Source organism: Montipora foliosa, chromosome 4 (genome assembly GCF_036669935.1).
Source record: "Montipora foliosa isolate CH-2021 chromosome 4, ASM3666993v2, whole genome shotgun sequence".
In the NCBI taxonomy this organism is placed as follows: domain Eukaryota; kingdom Metazoa; phylum Cnidaria; class Anthozoa; order Scleractinia; family Acroporidae; genus Montipora; species Montipora foliosa.
In genome coordinates, this window is record NC_090872.1 from 1,036,919 (window position 1) to 1,056,918 (window position 20,000).

At 43.1% G+C, this 20,000-nt stretch overlaps 23 non-coding genes across 23 annotated transcripts; 15 read left to right on the forward strand and 8 right to left on the reverse strand.

The window, feature by feature from the left end:
• Positions 1-1,319: 1,319 nt before the first annotated feature.
• Trnaa-cgc (transfer RNA alanine (anticodon CGC)) lies at positions 1,320-1,392 on the forward strand. The gene has a single exon. It is a non-coding gene; the product is annotated as a tRNA-Ala (tRNA).
• Positions 1,393-1,841: 449 nt separating this feature from the next.
• Trnat-agu (transfer RNA threonine (anticodon AGU)) lies at positions 1,842-1,915 on the reverse strand. Its single transcript has one exon. It is a non-coding gene; the product is annotated as a tRNA-Thr (tRNA).
• Positions 1,916-3,003: 1,088 nt separating this feature from the next.
• Trnai-aau (transfer RNA isoleucine (anticodon AAU)) lies at positions 3,004-3,076 on the forward strand. Its single transcript has one exon. It is a non-coding gene; the product is annotated as a tRNA-Ile (tRNA).
• A 588-nt stretch (positions 3,077-3,664) lies between these two features.
• Trnaa-ugc (transfer RNA alanine (anticodon UGC)) lies at positions 3,665-3,737 on the forward strand. The gene has a single exon. It is a non-coding gene; the product is annotated as a tRNA-Ala (tRNA).
• Positions 3,738-4,185: 448 nt separating this feature from the next.
• On the reverse strand, positions 4,186-4,259 carry Trnat-agu (transfer RNA threonine (anticodon AGU)). The gene has a single exon. It is a non-coding gene; the product is annotated as a tRNA-Thr (tRNA).
• A 1,264-nt stretch (positions 4,260-5,523) lies between these two features.
• Positions 5,524-5,596, forward strand: Trnai-aau (transfer RNA isoleucine (anticodon AAU)). The gene has a single exon. It is a non-coding gene; the product is annotated as a tRNA-Ile (tRNA).
• Positions 5,597-6,184: 588 nt separating this feature from the next.
• Trnaa-ugc (transfer RNA alanine (anticodon UGC)) lies at positions 6,185-6,257 on the forward strand. Its single transcript has one exon. It is a non-coding gene; the product is annotated as a tRNA-Ala (tRNA).
• A 448-nt stretch (positions 6,258-6,705) lies between these two features.
• Positions 6,706-6,779, reverse strand: Trnat-agu (transfer RNA threonine (anticodon AGU)). Its single transcript has one exon. It is a non-coding gene; the product is annotated as a tRNA-Thr (tRNA).
• Positions 6,780-8,294: 1,515 nt separating this feature from the next.
• Trnai-aau (transfer RNA isoleucine (anticodon AAU)) lies at positions 8,295-8,367 on the forward strand. Its single transcript has one exon. It is a non-coding gene; the product is annotated as a tRNA-Ile (tRNA).
• A 588-nt stretch (positions 8,368-8,955) lies between these two features.
• Positions 8,956-9,028, forward strand: Trnaa-cgc (transfer RNA alanine (anticodon CGC)). The gene has a single exon. It is a non-coding gene; the product is annotated as a tRNA-Ala (tRNA).
• A 448-nt stretch (positions 9,029-9,476) lies between these two features.
• Positions 9,477-9,550, reverse strand: Trnat-agu (transfer RNA threonine (anticodon AGU)). The gene has a single exon. It is a non-coding gene; the product is annotated as a tRNA-Thr (tRNA).
• Positions 9,551-10,814: 1,264 nt separating this feature from the next.
• Trnai-aau (transfer RNA isoleucine (anticodon AAU)) lies at positions 10,815-10,887 on the forward strand. The gene has a single exon. It is a non-coding gene; the product is annotated as a tRNA-Ile (tRNA).
• A 588-nt stretch (positions 10,888-11,475) lies between these two features.
• On the forward strand, positions 11,476-11,548 carry Trnaa-cgc (transfer RNA alanine (anticodon CGC)). Its single transcript has one exon. It is a non-coding gene; the product is annotated as a tRNA-Ala (tRNA).
• A 448-nt stretch (positions 11,549-11,996) lies between these two features.
• Positions 11,997-12,070, reverse strand: Trnat-agu (transfer RNA threonine (anticodon AGU)). The gene has a single exon. It is a non-coding gene; the product is annotated as a tRNA-Thr (tRNA).
• Positions 12,071-13,334: 1,264 nt separating this feature from the next.
• On the forward strand, positions 13,335-13,407 carry Trnai-aau (transfer RNA isoleucine (anticodon AAU)). Its single transcript has one exon. It is a non-coding gene; the product is annotated as a tRNA-Ile (tRNA).
• Positions 13,408-13,995: 588 nt separating this feature from the next.
• Trnaa-cgc (transfer RNA alanine (anticodon CGC)) lies at positions 13,996-14,068 on the forward strand. Its single transcript has one exon. It is a non-coding gene; the product is annotated as a tRNA-Ala (tRNA).
• Positions 14,069-14,516: 448 nt separating this feature from the next.
• On the reverse strand, positions 14,517-14,590 carry Trnat-agu (transfer RNA threonine (anticodon AGU)). The gene has a single exon. It is a non-coding gene; the product is annotated as a tRNA-Thr (tRNA).
• Positions 14,591-15,853: 1,263 nt separating this feature from the next.
• On the forward strand, positions 15,854-15,926 carry Trnai-aau (transfer RNA isoleucine (anticodon AAU)). The gene has a single exon. It is a non-coding gene; the product is annotated as a tRNA-Ile (tRNA).
• A 588-nt stretch (positions 15,927-16,514) lies between these two features.
• Positions 16,515-16,587, forward strand: Trnaa-cgc (transfer RNA alanine (anticodon CGC)). The gene has a single exon. It is a non-coding gene; the product is annotated as a tRNA-Ala (tRNA).
• Positions 16,588-17,035: 448 nt separating this feature from the next.
• On the reverse strand, positions 17,036-17,109 carry Trnat-agu (transfer RNA threonine (anticodon AGU)). Its single transcript has one exon. It is a non-coding gene; the product is annotated as a tRNA-Thr (tRNA).
• Positions 17,110-18,372: 1,263 nt separating this feature from the next.
• Trnai-aau (transfer RNA isoleucine (anticodon AAU)) lies at positions 18,373-18,445 on the forward strand. Its single transcript has one exon. It is a non-coding gene; the product is annotated as a tRNA-Ile (tRNA).
• A 588-nt stretch (positions 18,446-19,033) lies between these two features.
• On the forward strand, positions 19,034-19,106 carry Trnaa-cgc (transfer RNA alanine (anticodon CGC)). The gene has a single exon. It is a non-coding gene; the product is annotated as a tRNA-Ala (tRNA).
• A 448-nt stretch (positions 19,107-19,554) lies between these two features.
• On the reverse strand, positions 19,555-19,628 carry Trnat-agu (transfer RNA threonine (anticodon AGU)). The gene has a single exon. It is a non-coding gene; the product is annotated as a tRNA-Thr (tRNA).
• Between the last annotated feature and the right edge of the window lie 372 nt (positions 19,629-20,000).

Sequence of the window (20,000 nt, forward strand, 5' to 3'; positions counted from 1 at the left end):
CCACACTCTCTTCATGCCTTCTCGCCTCCGCCATTTTGCTACAGGCTGCACTTGGGCAAGAACGCTGAACCGTAAAAAAGAGTGACGTTCAAACGATGTTTATATGAAGAAATTTTAACCCTTCTATCCAGGTCAAATTGAGTCTCAAAAAGGGTTACCCGGCAAGGGGGGCTGATCCAGCATGACTACTGTTTTCGTGTAAACGCTTACAAACATTTGACTGCAAAAAGGTTACCCATCGCGGTGACTCAACCCGGGGTCGTGTACAGAGGCCCTGAATCTACCGCGGTAGTCATATTCACTTGGTCAGCAAATATTCTTTGACACATCGTTCTTTCAATAGTAATTATGTAATTATCTCGTCAAATGAGTTCGACAGCTTTCCATTGTTGGCGCTAAAATCGGAATTTCCCGTTGAACGCGTCGGTTACAGTTCTTTCTCTCCTCTTCCTAAGCCTCCCATGGTCATTTTATTTGCTTGCGTGACAAAAAACGACTGTCTCAGAAAAGCAGGACCCTCGACTAATTTACGAAGGGACTGCTCGCAGTCTAGTTCCACAAAGCAATTGTTTTTGTACGTATGCATGCTTGTTCCCTCTAGCTTGGCGTTTGAAACGCGACCGCCATCTTGGAAGTTAAAATTTCTCCTGAATTACAACGAAAACGCAATGAGTGCAAAGTATCCTGGTCCATTAGCTCAGTCGGCAGAGCGTGGTGCTAATAATGCCAAGGTCGTTTCTCTATCTTTTGTTCCGAGGGAGTTTGGTCTTGAAATTTTCTTTCTGGACTTGTTGGTTTGGTGGAATGATTCTCGCTTAAGAGGTGAAAAGTACTGGTCTTAGGTCCAGTGGCGGCCCTTTCGTGCTTTACTTTATCGAAAACGTGTCACTGGGGTTTTGTCGGAGCTGTAGCCCTCATCTAACTAACATTAAGTACTTACAGAAAGGTGTCGTCACCATGAATTATTGGCTGTGAGATCGGTAGAGGCCCAACATTGTGCAAGCTAGAGTTTTCCAGAAGACTTTTTCAGCTTATCAACACGAAAGGTAAGTGTGTTTTTCCAGGAGCCTTGATGGCATTTGTTGAATCCCCGATCAATAATTGACATCTGATGAAACTTTGTCTTGCAATAATAGCCTGAGCAAGCACTAGAGATGTTCAGAAATCGGATGACTCTAAGTTTGGTACCGATGGTTGTAGAGTTTGTTGGTTAGCACCATCTTGGATATGTCTCGCATTGAAAACAATTTGGAGCTGACCAGTCTTCCCTGTCTTCGTTAAAAGGTTGTTGGTGTGCGTTATAAATGGGCTATAGTAACGGGGGATTAGCTCAAATGGTAGAGCGCCCGCTTCGCATGCGGGAGGTACCGGGATCGATACCCGGATCCTCCACTCTTGCACTATTTTGAAGTCAACCGAAATACCTCAGAAGCAAAAAATTCTATTACAGCAATCGGCAATAGGTCATTTTACAGTTGTTTGCTCAGTGACCTAGCCTATGAATGGCTGCGAGGCTGCCGCTGACCTTGTATTGATACAGACCTCACTGCTTTTATCATGTAAATTGTGTTACTGTAATTCCAATTAGTCTACATAAACATTAGAAAAACACAAAGGTTTGTATGAAAGCAGGTTCACCGGGAGCCTCGCTTCCTTTCTTGGGCTAGGAAACTTGGCTACAACTGTAAAATGCTGTATGTATCTCTATTGAAGAACGAAGAACGATCAGTTTTTCAAAAACTTGTTAACTCTCAAGGAAAGAAATGACTCTAAAGAGATGGTGTTACTCAACTGCAAGAAAGTGCACCCAGACCATGACAATATAAGATACACTGATCTCAAGGCACCGATGGGATTTGAACCCATGACCTCCTGTTTACTAGACAGGCGCTCTAACCAACTGAGCTACGGCGCCATGCTTAGATTGCGTGTTTGAAAATGAAATCGAAAACATTTATTTCGTTTGACAGAGAAGCTTCCTTTTTTGTACGTACGCATCTATGTTCCCTCCACATTGGCGAAAAAAACTCGATCGCACGAAAACAAGGATTGGCCGGTTGGTGTCGTTTTTCTCCCCGCCATCTTGGAAGTTGCAATTCCTTCTGATTTACAGCTGAAAAACGCATCACATCATAGGTGTTCAGGGACGGCCCTTTCGTGCTTTAATCTATCGAAAACGTGTCGCTGGGATTTTGTCGGAGCCGTTACCTTCACGAAACTAAGATTGAGTCCTTGGAGAGAGTTGTCGTGGCCTGGAATTCTTTGCTGTGAGATCGGTAGAGGCCCAACATTTTGCAACTAGAACTTTTCACAAGATGAATGTTTGAGTTCATCAACACAAAAGGTGAGTGTGTATTTCCCTCAGCCTTGATGGCATGAGTTGAATTCCCGATCAATCGATATATTGATAAAACCTTGACTTGCAATGATGGCATGAATAACCACCAGAGACGGTTCAGAAAGCGGCCGACTCTAAGTTTGGCACAGGTGGTTACAGGGTTTGTTCTTTTGCACCACCTTAGATCTGTCTTGCATTAAAAACAATTTGAAGCTGACCAATCTTCCCTCTTTTCCTTAAAAGGTTGTTGGTCAGTGTATTTTAAGTTGATTATAGTAACGGGGGATTAGCTCAAATGGTAGAGCGCCCGCTTTGCATGCGGGAAGTACCGGGATCGATACCCGGATTCTCCACTTTTGTTAACCGAAATTGAGTTTTATCAACGGTGTTGATAATGTAAACTGGCCACCGTACAGAGATTCTAAAACCTAATAGAATCTCTGTACGGTGGCCAATTTACATTATCAACTCCGTTGATAAAACCAAAGTTTTGTATACTGCTTCCCCACCGACGCAGCATCACTGTTTCTTTAGAAACTACCCCTTTCATTCTTTTGTTAACCGAGATGCCTCAATAGACTAAATTCTATTACAACAATCGTCACTTAAGCACGAAATCGGATAAGAGCGGTTGTTCAAAAAACGCTATGAGTACCGAGTAACCTGGTCCGTTAGCTCAGTCGGCAGAGCGTAGTGCTAATAACGCCAAGGTCGTGAGTTCGAACCTCACATGGACGAAGTCTTTCTCTATCTTTTGTTCCGAGGGAGTTTGGTCTTGAAATTTTCTTTCTGGACTTGTTGGTTTGGTGGAATGATTCTCGCTTAAGAGGTGAAAAGTACTGGTCTTAAGTCCAGTAGCGGCCCTTTCGTGCTTTACTTTATCGAAAACGTGTCACTGGGGTTTTGTCGGAGCTGTAGCCCTCATCTAACTAACATTGAGTACTTAGAGAAAGGTGTCGTCACCATGAATTCCTGGCTGTGAGATCGGTAGAGGCCCAAGATTGTGCAAGCTAGAGTTTTCCAGAAAAGTTTTTTAGCTTATCAACACGAAAGGTAAGTGTGTTTTTCCAGGAGTCTTGATGGCATTTGTTGAATCCCCGATCAATAATTGACATCTGATGAAACTTTGTCTTGCAATAATAGCCTGAGCAAGCACTAGAGATGTTCAGAAATCGGATGACTCTAAGTTTGGTACCGATGGTTGTAGAAATTGTTGGTTAGCACCATCTTGGATATGTCTCGCACTGAAAACAATTTGGAGCTGACCAATCTTCCCTGTCTTCGTTAAAAGGTTGTTGGTGTGCGTTATAAATGGGCTATAGTAACGGGGGATTAGCTCAAATGGTAGAGCGCCCGCTTTGCATGCGGGAGGTACCGGGATCGATACCCGGATCCTCCACTCTTGCACCATTCTGAAGTCAACCGAAATACCTCAGAAGCAAAAAATCTATTACACCAATCGGCAATAGGTCATTTTACAGTTGTTTGCTCAGTGACCTAGGCTATGAATGGCTGCGAGGCTGCCGCTGACCTTGTATTGATACAGACCTCACTGCTTTTATCATGTAAATTGTGTTACTGTAATTCCAATTAGTCTACATAAACATTAGAAAAACACAAAGGTTTGTATCAAAAGAGGTTGACCGGGAGCCTCGCTTCCTTTCTTGGGCTAGGAAACTTGGCTACAACTGTAAAATGATGTATGTAACTTTATTGAAGAACGAAGAACGATCAGTTTTTCAAAAACTCGTTAACTCTCAAGGAAAGAAATGACTCCAAAAAGATGGTGTTACTCAACTGCAAGAAAATGCAGCCAGACCATGACAATATAAGATACACTGATCTCAAGGCACCGATGGGATTTGAACCCATGACCTCCTGTTTACTAGACAGGCGCTCTAACCAACTGAGCTACGGCGCCATGCTTAGATTGCGTGTTTAAATATGAAATCGAAAACATTTATTTCGTTTGACAGAGAAGCTTCCTTTTTTGGACGTACGCATCTATGTTCCCTCCACATTGGCGCATGAAACTCGATCACACGAAAACAAGAATTGGCCGGTTGGTGTCGTTTTTCTCCCCGCCATCTTGGAAGTTGCAATTCCTTCTGAACGCATCATATCATAGGTGACCTGGCCCATTAGGTCAGCCGGCAGAGCGTTTTGTGCTAATAACGCCAAGTCCTGAGTTCGAACCTTACATGGACCAAGGCTTCTTCCATCTTTTGTTCCAAGGGAGTGTGGTCTTGAAATTTTTTTTCTCTACCTGTTAATCTTGTAGGGTAATTCTGCCTTAGGTGATGAAAATTGCCGGTCTTAAATTCAGGGGCGGGCCTTTCGTGCTTTAATTTATCGGAAACGTGTCGCTGGGATTTTGTCGGAGCTGTTACCTTCACGAAACTAAGATTGAGTCCTTGGAGAGAGTTGTCGTGGCCTGGAATTGTTGGCTGTGAGATCGGTAGAGGCCCAACATTTTGCAAGCTAAAACTTTTCACAAGATGAATGTTTGAGTTCATCAACACAAAAGGTGAGTGTGTATTTCCCTCAGCCTTGATGGCATGAGTTGAATTCCCGATCAATCGATATATTGATAAAACCTTGACTTGCAATGATGGCATGAATAACCACCAGAGATGTTCAGAAAGCGGCCGACTCTAAGTTTGGCACAGGTGGTTACAGGGTTTGTTCTTTTGCACCATCTTAGATCTGTCTTGCATTAAAAACAATTTGAAGCTGACCAATCTTCCCTCTTTTCCTTAAAAGGTTCTTGGTCAGTGCATTTTAAGTTGATTATAGTAACGGGGGATTAGCTCAAATGGTAGAGCGCCCGCTTTGCATGCGGGAAGTACCGGGATCGATACCCGGATTCTCCACTTTTGTTAACCGAAATTGAGTTTTATCAACGGTGTTGATAATGTAAACTGGCCACCGTACAGAGATTCTAAAACCTAATAGAATCTCTGTACGGTGGCCAATTTACATTATCAACTCCGTTGATAAAACCAAAGTTTTGTATACTGCTTCCCCACCGACGCAGCATCACTGTTTCTTTAGAAACTACCCCTTTCATTCTTTTGTTAACCGAGATGCCTCAATAGACTAAATTCTATTACAACAATCGTCACTTAAGCACGAAATCGGATAAGAGCGGTTGTTCAAAAAACGCTATGAGTACCGAGTAACCTGGTCCGTTAGCTCAGTCGGCAGAGCGTAGTGCTAATAACGCCAAGGTCGTGAGTTCGAACCTCACATGGACGAAGTCTTTCTCTATCTTTTGTTCCGAGGGAGTTTGGTCTTGAAATTTTCTTTCTGGACTTGTTGGTTTGGTGGAATGATTCTCGCTTAAGAGGTGAAAAGTACTGGTCTTAAGTCCAGTAGCGGCCCTTTCGTGCTTTACTTTATCGAAAACGTGTCACTGGGGTTTTGTCGGAGCTGTAGCCCTCATCTAACTAACATTGAGTACTTAGAGAAAGGTGTCGTCACCATGAATTCCTGGCTGTGAGATCGGTAGAGGCCCAAGATTGTGCAAGCTAGAGTTTTCCAGAAAAGTTTTTTAGCTTATCAACACGAAAGGTAAGTGTGTTTTTCCAGGAGTCTTGATGGCATTTGTTGAATCCCCGATCAATAATTGACATCTGATGAAACTTTGTCTTGCAATAATAGCCTGAGCAAGCACTAGAGATGTTCAGAAATCGGATGACTCTAAGTTTGGTACCGATGGTTGTAGAAATTGTTGGTTAGCACCATCTTGGATATGTCTCGCACTGAAAACAATTTGGAGCTGACCAATCTTCCCTGTCTTCGTTAAAAGGTTGTTGGTGTGCGTTATAAATGGGCTATAGTAACGGGGGATTAGCTCAAATGGTAGAGCGCCCGCTTTGCATGCGGGAGGTACCGGGATCGATACCCGGATCCTCCACTCTTGCACCATTCTGAAGTCAACCGAAATACCTCAGAAGCAAAAAATCTATTACACCAATCGGCAATAGGTCATTTTACAGTTGTTTGCTCAGTGACCTAGGCTATGAATGGCTGCGAGGCTGCCGCTGACCTTGTATTGATACAGACCTCACTGCTTTTATCATGTAAATTGTGTTACTGTAATTCCAATTAGTCTACATAAACATTAGAAAAACACAAAGGTTTGTATCAAAAGAGGTTGACCGGGAGCCTCGCTTCCTTTCTTGGGCTAGGAAACTTGGCTACAACTGTAAAATGATGTATGTAACTTTATTGAAGAACGAAGAACGATCAGTTTTTCAAAAACTCGTTAACTCTCAAGGAAAGAAATGACTCCAAAAAGATGGTGTTACTCAACTGCAAGAAAATGCAGCCAGACCATGACAATATAAGATACACTGATCTCAAGGCACCGATGGGATTTGAACCCATGACCTCCTGTTTACTAGACAGGCGCTCTAACCAACTGAGCTACGGCGCCATGCTTAGATTGCGTGTTTGAATATGAAATCGAAAACATTTATTTCGTTTGACAGAGAAGCTTCCTTTTTTGGACGTACGCATCTATGTTCCCTCCACATTGGCGCATGAAACTCGATCACACGAAAACAAGAATTGGCCGGTTGGTGTCGTTTTTCTCCCCGCCATCTTGGAAGTTGCAATTCCTTCTGAACGCATCATATCATAGGTGACCTGGCCCATTAGGTCAGCCGGCAGAGCGTTTTGTGCTAATAACGCCAAGTCCTGAGTTCGAACCTTACATGGACCAAGGCTTCTTCCATCTTTTGTTCCAAGGGAGTGTGGTCTTGAAATTTTTTTTCTCTACCTGTTAATCTTGTAGGGTAATTCTGCCTTAGGTGATGAAAATTGCCGGTCTTAAATTCAGGGGCGGGCCTTTCGTGCTTTAATTTATCGGAAACGTGTCGCTGGGATTTTGTCGGAGCTGTTACCTTCACGAAACTAAGATTGAGTCCTTGGAGAGAGTTGTCGTGGCCTGGAATTGTTGGCTGTGAGATCGGTAGAGGCCCAACATTTTGCAAGCTAAAACTTTTCACAAGATGAATGTTTGAGTTCATCAACACAAAAGGTGAGTGTGTATTTCCCTCAGCCTTGATGGCATGAGTTGAATTCCCGATCAATCGATATATTGATAAAACCTTGACTTGCAATGATGGCATGAATAACCACCAGAGATGTTCAGAAAGCGGCCGACTCTAAGTTTGGCACAGGTGGTTACAGGGTTTGTTCTTTTGCACCATCTTAGATCTGTCTTGCATTAAAAACAATTTGAAGCTGACCAAACTTCCCTCTTTTCGTTAAGGGTTCAACACGAAAGGTAAGTGTGATTTTTCAGGAGCCTTGACGACATTTGTTGAATCCCCGATCAATAATTGACGTCTGATGAAACTTTTAGTTGCAATAATAGCCTGAGCAAGCAATAGAGATGTTCAGAAATCGGATGACTCTAAGTTTGGTACCGATGATTGTAGAGTTTGTTGGTTAGCACCATCTTTGATATGTCTTGCATTAAAAACAATTTGAAGCTGACCAATCTTCCCTCTTTTCCTTAAAAGGTTCTTGGTCAGTGCATTTTAAGTTGATTATAGAAACGGGGGATTAGCTCAAATGGTAGAGCGCCCGCTTTGCATGCGGGAAGTACCGGGATCGATACCCGGATTCTCCACTTTTGTTAACCGAAATTGAGTTTTATCAACGGTGTTGATAATGTAAACTGGCCACCGTACAGAGATTCTAAAAGCTAATAGAATCTCTGTACGGTGGCCAATTTACATTATCAACTCCGTTGATAAAACCAAATTTTTGTATACTGCTTCCCCACCGATGCAGCACCACAGTTTCTTTAGAAACTACCCCCTTCATTCTTGTGTTAACCGAGATGCCTCAATAGACTAAATTCTATTACAACAATCGTCACTTAAGCACGAAATCAGATAAGACTGGTTGTTCAAAAAACGCTGTGATTACCGAGTAACCTGGTCCGTTAGCTCAGTCGGCAGAGCGTGGTGCTAATAACGCCAAGGTCGTGAGTTCGAACCTCACATGGACCAAGTCATTCTCTATCTTTTGTTCCGAGGGAGTTTGGTCTTGAAATTTTCTTTCTGGACTTGTTGGTTTGGTGGAAAGATTCTCGCTTAAGAGGTGAAAAGTACTGGTCTTAAGTCCAGTGGCGGCCCTTTCGTGCTTTACTTTATCGAACACGTGTCACTGGGGTTTTGTCGGAGCTGTACCCCTCATCTAACTAACATTGAGTACTTAGAGAAAGGTGTCGTCACCATGAATTCTTGGCTGTGAGATCGGTAGAGGCCCAAGATTGTGCAAGCTAGAGTTTTCCAGAAAAGTTTTTCAGCTTATCAACACGAAAGGTAAGTGTGTTTTTCCAGGAGCCTTGATGGCATTTGTTGAATCCCCGATCAATAATTGACATCTGATGAAACTTTGACTTGCAATAATAGCCTGAGCAAGCACTAGAGATGTTCAGAAATCGGATGACTCTAAGTTTGGTACCGATGGTTGTAGAGTTTGTTGGTTAGCACCATCTTGGATATGTCTCGCATTGAAAACAATTTGGAGCTGACCAATCTTCCCTGTCTTCGTTAAAAGGTTGTTGGTGTGCCTTATAAATGGGCTATAGTAACGGGGGATTAGCTCAAATGGTAGAGCGCCCGCTTCGCATGCGGGAGGTACCGGGATCGATACCCGGATCCTCCACTCTTGCACCATTCTGAAGTCAACCGAAATACCTCAGAAGCAAAAAATCTATTACAGCAATTGGCAATAGGTCATTTTACAGTTGTTTGCTCAGTGACCTAGGCTATGAATGGCTGCGAGGCTGCCGCTGACCTTGTATTGATACAGACCTCACTGCTTTTATCATGTAAATTGTGTTACTGTAATTCCAATTAGTCTACATAAACATTAGAAAAACACAAAGGTTTGTATCAAAACAGGTTGACCGGGAGCCTCGCTTCCTTTCTTGGGCTAGGAAACTTGGCTACAACTGTAAAATGATGTATGTAAGTCTATTGAAGAACGAAGAACGATCAGTTTTTCAAAAACTCGTTAACTCTCAAGGAAAGAAATGACTCCTAAGAGATGGTGTTACTCAACTGCAAGAAAGTGCAGCCAGACCATGACAATATAAGATACACTGATCTCAAGGCACCGATGGGATTTGAACCCATGACCTCCTGTTTACTAGACAGGCGCTCTAACCAACTGAGCTACGGCGCCATGCTTAGATTGCGTGTTTGAAAATGAAATCGAAAACATTTATTTCGTTTGACTGAGAAGCTTCCTTTTTTGTACGTACGCATCTATGTTCCCTCCACATTGGCGCATGAAACTCGATCGCACGAAAACAAGAATTGGCCGGTTGGTGTCGTTTTTCTCCCCGCCATCTTGGAAGTTGCAATTCCTTCTGAACGCATCATATCATAGCTGACCTGGCCCATTAGGTCAGCCGGGAGAGCGTGGTGCTAATAACGCCAAGTCCTGAGTTCGAACCTCACATGGACCAAGGCTTCTTCCATCTTTTGTTCCGAGGGAGTGTGGTCTTCAAATTTTTTTTCTCTACCTGTTAGTCTTGTAGGGTAATTCTGCCTTGGGTGATGAAAAGTGCCGGTCTTAAGTTCAGGGGCGGGCCTTTCGTGCTTCAATTTATCGAAAACGTGTCGCTGGGATTTTGTCGGAGCTGTTACCTTCACGAAACTAAGATTGAGTCCTTGGAGAGAGTTGTCGTCGCCTGGAATTCTTGGCTGTGAGATCTGTAGAGGCCAAACATTTTGCAAGCTAAAACTTTTCAGAAGATGAATGTTTGAGTTCATCAAAACAAAAGGTGAGTGTGTATTTCCCTCAGCCTTAATGGCATGAGTTAAATTCCCGATCAATCGACATATCGATAAAACCTTGACTTGCAATGATGGCATGAATAACCACCAGAGATGTTCAGAAAGCGGCCGACTCTAAGTTTGGCACAGGTGGTTACAGGGTTTGTTCTTTTGCACCACCTTAGATCTGTCTTGCATTAAAAACAATTTGAAGCTGACCAATCTTCCCTCTTTTCCTTAAAAGGTTCTTGGTCAGTGCATTTTAAGTTGATTATAGTAACGGGGGATTAGCTCAAATGGTAGAGCGCCCGCTTTGCATGCGGGAAGTACCGGGATCGATACCCGGATTCTCCACTTTTGTTAACCGAAATTGAGTTTTATCAACGGTGTTGATAATGTAAACTGGCCACCGTACAGAGATTCTAAAAGCTAATAGAATCTCTGTACGGTGGCCAATTTACATTATCAACTCCGTTGATAAAACCAAATTTTTGTATACTGCTTCCCCACCGACGCAGCATCACAGTTTTTTTTAAAAAACTGCCCCTTTCATTCTTTTGTTAACCGAGATGCCTTAAAAGACTAAATTCTATTACAACAATCGTCACCTAAGCACGAAATAGGATAAGACCGGTTGTTCAAAAAGCGCTATGAGTAACGAGTAACCTGGTTCGTTAGCTTAGTCGGCAGAGCGTGGTGCTAATAACGCCAAGGTCGTGAGTTCCAACTTCACATGGACCAAGTCTTTCTCTATCTTTTGTTCCGAGGGAGTTTGGTCTTGAAATTTTCTTTCTGGACTTGTTGGTTTGGTGGAAAGATTCTCGCTTAAGAGGTGAAAAGTACTGGTCTTAAGTCCAGTGGCGGCCCTTTCGTGCTTTACTTTATCGAACACGTGTCACTGGGGTTTTGTCGGAGCTGTACCCCTCATCTAACTAACATTGAGTACTTAGAGAAAGGTGTCGTCACCATGAATTCTTGGCTGTGAGATCGGTAGAGGCCCAAGATTGTGCAAGCTAGAGTTTTCCAGAAAAGTTTTTCAGCTTATCAACACGAAAGGTAAGTGTGTTTTTCCAGGAGCCTTGATGGCATTTGTTGAATCCCCGATCAATAATTGACATCTGATGAAACTTTGACTTGCAATAATAGCCTGAGCAAGCACTAGAGATGTTCAGAAATCGGATGACTCTAAGTTTGGTACCGATGGTTGTAGAGTTTGTTGGTTAGCACCATCTTGGATATGTCTCGCATTGAAAACAATTTGGAGCTGACCAATCTTCCCTGTCTTCGTTAAAAGGTTGTTGGTGTGCCTTATAAATGGGCTATAGTAACGGGGGATTAGCTCAAATGGTAGAGCGCCCGCTTCGCATGCGGGAGGTACCGGGATCGATACCCGGATCCTCCACTCTTGCACCATTCTGAAGTCAACCGAAATACCTCAGAAGCAAAAAATCTATTACAGCAATTGGCAATAGGTCATTTTACAGTTGTTTGCTCAGTGACCTAGGCTATGAATGGCTGCGAGGCTGCCGCTGACCTTGTATTGATACAGACCTCACTGCTTTTATCATGTAAATTGTGTTACTGTAATTCCAATTAGTCTACATAAACATTAGAAAAACACAAAGGTTTGTATCAAAACAGGTTGACCGGGAGCCTCGCTTCCTTTCTTGGGCTAGGAAACTTGGCTACAACTGTAAAATGATGTATGTAAGTCTATTGAAGAACGAAGAACGATCAGTTTTTCAAAAACTCGTTAACTCTCAAGGAAAGAAATGACTCCTAAGAGATGGTGTTACTCAACTGCAAGAAAGTGCAGCCAGACCATGACAATATAAGATACACTGATCTCAAGGCACCGATGGGATTTGAACCCATGACCTCCTGTTTACTAGACAGGCGCTCTAACCAACTGAGCTACGGCGCCATGCTTAGATTGCGTGTTTGAAAATGAAATCGAAAACATTTATTTCGTTTGACTGAGAAGCTTCCTTTTTTGTACGTACGCATCTATGTTCCCTCCACATTGGCGCATGAAACTCGATCGCACGAAAACAAGAATTGGCCGGTTGGTGTCGTTTTTCTCCCCGCCATCTTGGAAGTTGCAATTCCTTCTGAACGCATCATATCATAGCTGACCTGGCCCATTAGGTCAGCCGGGAGAGCGTGGTGCTAATAACGCCAAGTCCTGAGTTCGAACCTCACATGGACCAAGGCTTCTTCCATCTTTTGTTCCGAGGGAGTGTGGTCTTCAAATTTTTTTTCTCTACCTGTTAGTCTTGTAGGGTAATTCTGCCTTGGGTGATGAAAAGTGCCGGTCTTAAGTTCAGGGGCGGGCCTTTCGTGCTTCAATTTATCGAAAACGTGTCGCTGGGATTTTGTCGGAGCTGTTACCTTCACGAAACTAAGATTGAGTCCTTGGAGAGAGTTGTCGTCGCCTGGAATTCTTGGCTGTGAGATCTGTAGAGGCCAAACATTTTGCAAGCTAAAACTTTTCAGAAGATGAATGTTTGAGTTCATCAAAACAAAAGGTGAGTGTGTATTTCCCTCAGCCTTAATGGCATGAGTTAAATTCCCGATCAATCGACATATCGATAAAACCTTGACTTGCAATGATGGCATGAATAACCACCAGAGATGTTCAGAAAGCGGCCGACTCTAAGTTTGGCACAGGTGGTTACAGGGTTTGTTCTTTTGCACCACCTTAGATCTGTCTTGCATTAAAAACAATTTGAAGCTGACCAATCTTCCCTCTTTTCCTTAAAAGGTTCTTGGTCAGTGCATTTTAAGTTGATTATAGTAACGGGGGATTAGCTCAAATGGTAGAGCGCCCGCTTTGCATGCGGGAAGTACCGGGATCGATACCCGGATTCTCCACTTTTGTTAACCGAAATTGAGTTTTATCAACGGTGTTGATAATGTAAACTGGCCACCGTACAGAGATTCTAAAAGCTAATAGAATCTCTGTACGGTGGCCAATTTACATTATCAACTCCGTTGATAAAACCAAATTTTTGTATACTGCTTCCCCACCGACGCAGCATCACAGTTTTTTTTAAAAAACTGCCCCTTTCATTCTTTTGTTAACCGAGATGCCTTAAAAGACTAAATTCTATTACAACAATCGTCACCTAAGCACGAAATAGGATAAGACCGGTTGTTCAAAAAGCGCTATGAGTAACGAGTAACCTGGTTCGTTAGCTTAGTCGGCAGAGCGTGGTGCTAATAACGCCAAGGTCGTGAGTTCCAACTTCACATGGACCAAGTCTTTCTCTATCTTTTGTTCCGAGGGAGTTTGGTCTTGAAATTTTCTTTCTGGACTTGTTGGTTTGGTGGAAAGATTCTCGCTTAAGAGGTGAAAAGTACTGGTCTTAAGTCCAGTGGCGGCCCTTTCGTGCTTTACTTTATCGAACACGTGTCACTGGGGTTTTGTCGGAGCTGTACCCCTCATCTAACTAACATTGAGTACTTAGAGAAAGGTGTCGTCACCATGAATTCTTGGCTGTGAGATCGGTAGAGGCCCAAGATTGTGCAAGCTAGAGTTTTCCAGAAAAGTTTTTCAGCTTATCAACACGAAAGGTAAGTGTGTTTTTCCAGGAGCCTTGATGGCATTTGTTGAATCCCCGATCAATAATTGACATCTGATGAAACTTTGACTTGCAATAATAGCCTGAGCAAGCACTAGAGATGTTCAGAAATCGGATGACTCTAAGTTTGGTACCGATGGTTGTAGAGTTTGTTGGTTAGCACCATCTTGGATATGTCTCGCATTGAAAACAATTTGGAGCTGACCAATCTTCCCTGTCTTCGTTAAAAGGTTGTTGGTGTGCCTTATAAATGGGCTATAGTAACGGGGGATTAGCTCAAATGGTAGAGCGCCCGCTTCGCATGCGGGAGGTACCGGGATCGATACCCGGATCCTCCACTCTTGCACCATTCTGAAGTCAACCGAAATACCTCAGAAGCAAAAAATCTATTACAGCAATTGGCAATAGGTCATTTTACAGTTGTTTGCTCAGTGACCTAGGCTATGAATGGCTGCGAGGCTGCCGCTGACCTTGTATTGATACAGACCTCACTGCTTTTATCATGTAAATTGTGTTACTGTAATTCCAATTAGTCTACATAAACATTAGAAAAACACAAAGGTTTGTATCAAAACAGGTTGACCGGGAGCCTCGCTTCCTTTCTTGGGCTAGGAAACTTGGCTACAACTGTAAAATGATGTATGTAAGTCTATTGAAGAACGAAGAACGATCAGTTTTTCAAAAACTCGTTAACTCTCAAGGAAAGAAATGACTCCTAAGAGATGGTGTTACTCAACTGCAAGAAAGTGCAGCCAGACCATGACAATATAAGATACACTGATCTCAAGGCACCGATGGGATTTGAACCCATGACCTCCTGTTTACTAGACAGGCGCTCTAACCAACTGAGCTACGGCGCCATGCTTAGATTGCGTGTTTGAAAATGAAATCGAAAACATTTATTTCGTTTGACTGAGAAGCTTCCTTTTTTGTACGTACGCATCTATGTTCCCTCCACATTGGCGCATGAAACTCGATCGCACGAAAACAAGAATTGGCCGGTTGGTGTCGTTTTTCTCCCCGCCATCTTGGAAGTTGCAATTCCTTCTGAACGCATCATATCATAGCTGACCTGGCCCATTAGGTCAGCCGGGAGAGCGTGGTGCTAATAACGCCAAGTCCTGAGTTCGAACCTCACATGGACCAAGGCTTCTTCCATCTTTTGTTCCGAGGGAGTGTGGTCTTCAAATTTTTTTCTCTACCTGTTAGTCTTGTAGGGTAATTCTGCCTTGGGTGATGAAAAGTGCCGGTCTTAAGTTCAGGGGCGGGCCTTTCGTGCTTCAATTTATCGAAAACGTGTCGCTGGGATTTTGTCGGAGCTGTTACCTTCACGAAACTAAGATTGAGTCCTTGGAGAGAGTTGTCGTCGCCTGGAATTCTTGGCTGTGAGATCTGTAGAGGCCAAACATTTTGCAAGCTAAAACTTTTCAGAAGATGAATGTTTGAGTTCATCAAAACAAAAGGTGAGTGTGTATTTCCCTCAGCCTTAATGGCATGAGTTAAATTCCCGATCAATCGACATATCGATAAAACCTTGACTTGCAATGATGGCATGAATAACCACCAGAGATGTTCAGAAAGCGGCCGACTCTAAGTTTGGCACAGGTGGTTACAGGGTTTGTTCTTTTGCACCACCTTAGATCTGTCTTGCATTAAAAACAATTTGAAGCTGACCAATCTTCCCTCTTTTCCTTAAAAGGTTCTTGGTCAGTGCATTTTAAGTTGATTATAGTAACGGGGGATTAGCTCAAATGGTAGAGCGCCCGCTTTGCATGCGGGAAGTACCGGGATCGATACCCGGATTCTCCACTTTTGTTAACCGAAATTGAGTTTTATCAACGGTGTTGATAATGTAAACTGGCCACCGTACAGAGATTCTAAAAGCTAATAGAATCTCTGTACGGTGGCCAATTTACATTATCAACTCCGTTGATAAAACCAAATTTTTGTATACTGCTTCCCCACCGACGCAGCATCACAGTTTTTTTTAAAAAACTGCCCCTTTCATTCTTTTGTTAACCGAGATGCCTTAAAAGACTAAATTCTATTACAACAATCGTCACCTAAGCACGAAATAGGATAAGACCGGTTGTTCAAAAAGCGCTATGAGTAACGAGTAACCTGGTTCGTTAGCTTAGTCGGCAGAGCGTGGTGCTAATAACGCCAAGGTCGTGAGTTCCAACTTCACATGGACCAAGTCTTTCTCTATCTTTTGTTCCGAGGGAGTTTGGTCTTGAAATTTTCTTTCTGGACTTGTTGGTTTGGTGGAAAGATTCTCGCTTAAGAGGTGAAAAGTACTGGTCTTAAGTCCAGTGGCGGCCCTTTCGTGCTTTACTTTATCGAACACGTGTCACTGGGGTTTTGTCGGAGCTGTACCCCTCATCTAACTAACATTGAGTACTTAGAGAAAGGTGTCGTCACCATGAATTCTTGGCTGTGAGATCGGTAGAGGCCCAAGATTGTGCAAGCTAGAGTTTTCCAGAAAAGTTTTTCAGCTTATCAACACGAAAGGTAAGTGTGTTTTTCCAGGAGCCTTGATGGCATTTGTTGAATCCCCGATCAATAATTGACATCTGATGAAACTTTGACTTGCAATAATAGCCTGAGCAAGCACTAGAGATGTTCAGAAATCGGATGACTCTAAGTTTGGTACCGATGGTTGTAGAGTTTGTTGGTTAGCACCATCTTGGATATGTCTCGCATTGAAAACAATTTGGAGCTGACCAATCTTCCCTGTCTTCGTTAAAAGGTTGTTGGTGTGCCTTATAAATGGGCTATAGTAACGGGGGATTAGCTCAAATGGTAGAGCGCCCGCTTCGCATGCGGGAGGTACCGGGATCGATACCCGGATCCTCCACTCTTGCACCATTCTGAAGTCAACCGAAATACCTCAGAAGCAAAAAATCTATTACAGCAATTGGCAATAGGTCATTTTACAGTTGTTTGCTCAGTGACCTAGGCTATGAATGGCTGCGAGGCTGCCGCTGACCTTGTATTGATACAGACCTCACTGCTTTTATCATGTAAATTGTGTTACTGTAATTCCAATTAGTCTACATAAACATTAGAAAAACACAAAGGTTTGTATCAAAACAGGTTGACCGGGAGCCTCGCTTCCTTTCTTGGGCTAGGAAACTTGGCTACAACTGTAAAATGATGTATGTAAGTCTATTGAAGAACGAAGAACGATCAGTTTTTCAAAAACTCGTTAACTCTCAAGGAAAGAAATGACTCCTAAGAGATGGTGTTACTCAACTGCAAGAAAGTGCAGCCAGACCATGACAATATAAGATACACTGATCTCAAGGCACCGATGGGATTTGAACCCATGACCTCCTGTTTACTAGACAGGCGCTCTAACCAACTGAGCTACGGCGCCATGCTTAGATTGCGTGTTTGAAAATGAAATCGAAAACATTTATTTCGTTTGACTGAGAAGCTTCCTTTTTTGTACGTACGCATCTATGTTCCCTCCACATTGGCGCATGAAACTCGATCGCACGAAAACAAGAATTGGCCGGTTGGTGTCGTTTTTCTCCCCGCCATCTTGGAAGTTGCAATTCCTTCTGAACGCATCATATCATAGCTGACCTGGCCCATTAGGTCAGCCGGGAGAGCGTGGTGCTAATAACGCCAAGTCCTGAGTTCGAACCTCACATGGACCAAGGCTTCTTCCATCTTTTGTTCCGAGGGAGTGTGGTCTTCAAATTTTTTTTCTCTACCTGTTAGTCTTGTAGGGTAATTCTGCCTTGGGTGATGAAAAGTGCCGGTCTTAAGTTCAGGGGCGGGCCTTTCGTGCTTCAATTTATCGAAAACGTGTCGCTGGGATTTTGTCGGAGCTGTTACCTTCACGAAACTAAGATTGAGTCCTTGGAGAGAGTTGTCGTCGCCTGGAATTCTTGGCTGTGAGATCTGTAGAGGCCAAACATTTTGCAAGCTAAAACTTTTCAGAAGATGAATGTTTGAGTTCATCAAAACAAAAGGTGAGTGTGTATTTCCCTCAGCCTTAATGGCATGAGTTAAATTCCCGATCAATCGACATATCGATAAAACCTTGACTTGCAATGATGGCATGAATAACCACCAGAGATGTTCAGAAAGCGGCCGACTCTAAGTTTGGCACAGGTGGTTACAGGGTTTGTTCTTTTGCACCACCTTAGATCTGTCTTGCATTAAAAACAATTTGAAGCTGACCAATCTTCCCTCTTTTCCTTAAAAGGTTCTTGGTCAGTGCATTTTAAGTTGATTATAGTAACGGGGGATTAGCTCAAATGGTAGAGCGCCCGCTTTGCATGCGGGAAGTACCGGGATCGATACCCGGATTCTCCACTTTTGTTAACCGAAATTGAGTTTTATCAACGGTGTTGATAATGTAAACTGGCCACCGTACAGAGATTCTAAAAGCTAATAGAATCTCTGTACGGTGGCCAATTTACATTATCAACTCCGTTGATAAAACCAAATTTTTGTATACTGCTTCCCCACCGACGCAGCATCACAGTTTTTTTTAAAAACTGCCCCTTTCATTCTTTTGTTAACCGAGATGCCTTAAAAGACTAAATTCTATTACAACAATCGTCACCTAAGCACGAAATAGGATAAGACCGGTTGTTCAAAAAGCGCTATGAGTAACGAGTAACCTGGTTCGTTAGCTTAGTCGGCAGAGCGTGGTGCTAATAACGCCAAGGTCGTGAGTTCCAACTTCACATGGACCAAGTCTTTCTCTATCTTTTGTTCCGAGGGAGTTTGGTCTTGAAATTTTCTTTCTGGACTTGTTGGTTTGGTGGAATGATTCTCGCTTAAGAGGTGAAAAGTACTGGTCTTAAGTCCAGTCGCGGCCCTTTCGTGCTTTACTTTATCGAAAACGTGTCACTGGGGTTTTGTCGGAGCTGTAGCCCTCATCTAACTAACATTGAGTACTTAGAGAAAGGTGTCGTCACCATGAATTCCTGGCTGTGAGATTGGTAGAGGCCCAAGATTGTGCAAGCTAGAGTTTTCCAGAAAAGTTTTTCAGCTTATCAACACGAAAGGTAAGTGTGTTTTTCCAGGAGCCTTGATGGCATTTGTTGAATCCCCGATCAATAATTGACATCTGATGAAACTTTGACTTGCAATAATAGCCTGAGCAAGCACTAGAGATGTTCAGAAATCGGATGACTCTAAGTTTGGTACCGATGGTTGTAGAGTTTGTTGGTTAGCACCATCTTGGATATGTCTCGCATTGAAAACAATTTGGAGCTGACCAATCTTCCCTGTCTTCGTTAAAAGGTTGTTGGTGTGCCTTATAAATGGGCTATAGTAACGGGGGATTAGCTCAAATGGTAGAGCGCCCGCTTCGCATGCGGGAGGTACCGGGATCGATACCCGGATCCTCCACTCTTGCGCCATTCTGAAGTCAACCGAAATACCTCAGAAGCAAAAAATCTATTACAGCAATTGGCAATAGGTCATTTTACAGTTGTTTGCTCAGTGACCTAGGCTATGAATGGCTGCGAGGCTGCCGCTGACCTTGTATTGATACAGACCTCACTGCTTTTATCATGTAAATTGTGTTACTGTAATTCCAATTAGTCTACATAAACATTAGAAAAACACAAAGGTTTGTATCAAAACAGGTTCACCGGGAGCCTCGCTTCCTTTCTTGGGCTAGGAAACTTGGCTACAACTGTAAAATGATGTATGTAAGTCTATTGAAGAAAGAAGAACGATCAGTTTTTCAAAAACTCGTTAACTCTCAAGGAAAGAAATGACTCCTAAGAGATGGTGTTACTCAACTGCAAGAAAGTGCAGCCAGACCATGACAATATAAGATACACTGATCTCAAGGCACCGATGGGATTTGAACCCATGACCTCCTGTTTACTAGACAGGCGCTCTAACCAACTGAGCTACGGCGCCATGCTTAGATTGCGTGTTTGAAAATGAAATCGAAAACATTTATTTCGTTTGACTGAGAAGCTTCCTTTTTTGTACGTACGCATCTATGTTCCCTCCACATTGGCGCATGAAACTCGATCGCACGAAAACAAGAATTGGCCGGTTGGTGTCGTTTTTCTCCCCGCCATCTTGGAAGTTGCAATTCCTTCTGAACGCATCATATCATAGGTGACCTGGCCCATTAGGTCAGCCGGCAGAGCGTGGTGCTAATAACGCCAAGTCCTGAGTTCGAACCTCACATGGACCAAGGCTTCTTCCATCTTTTGTTCCGAGGGAGTGTGGTCCTCAAATTTTTTTTCTCTACCTGTTAGTCTTGTAGGGTAATTCTGCCTT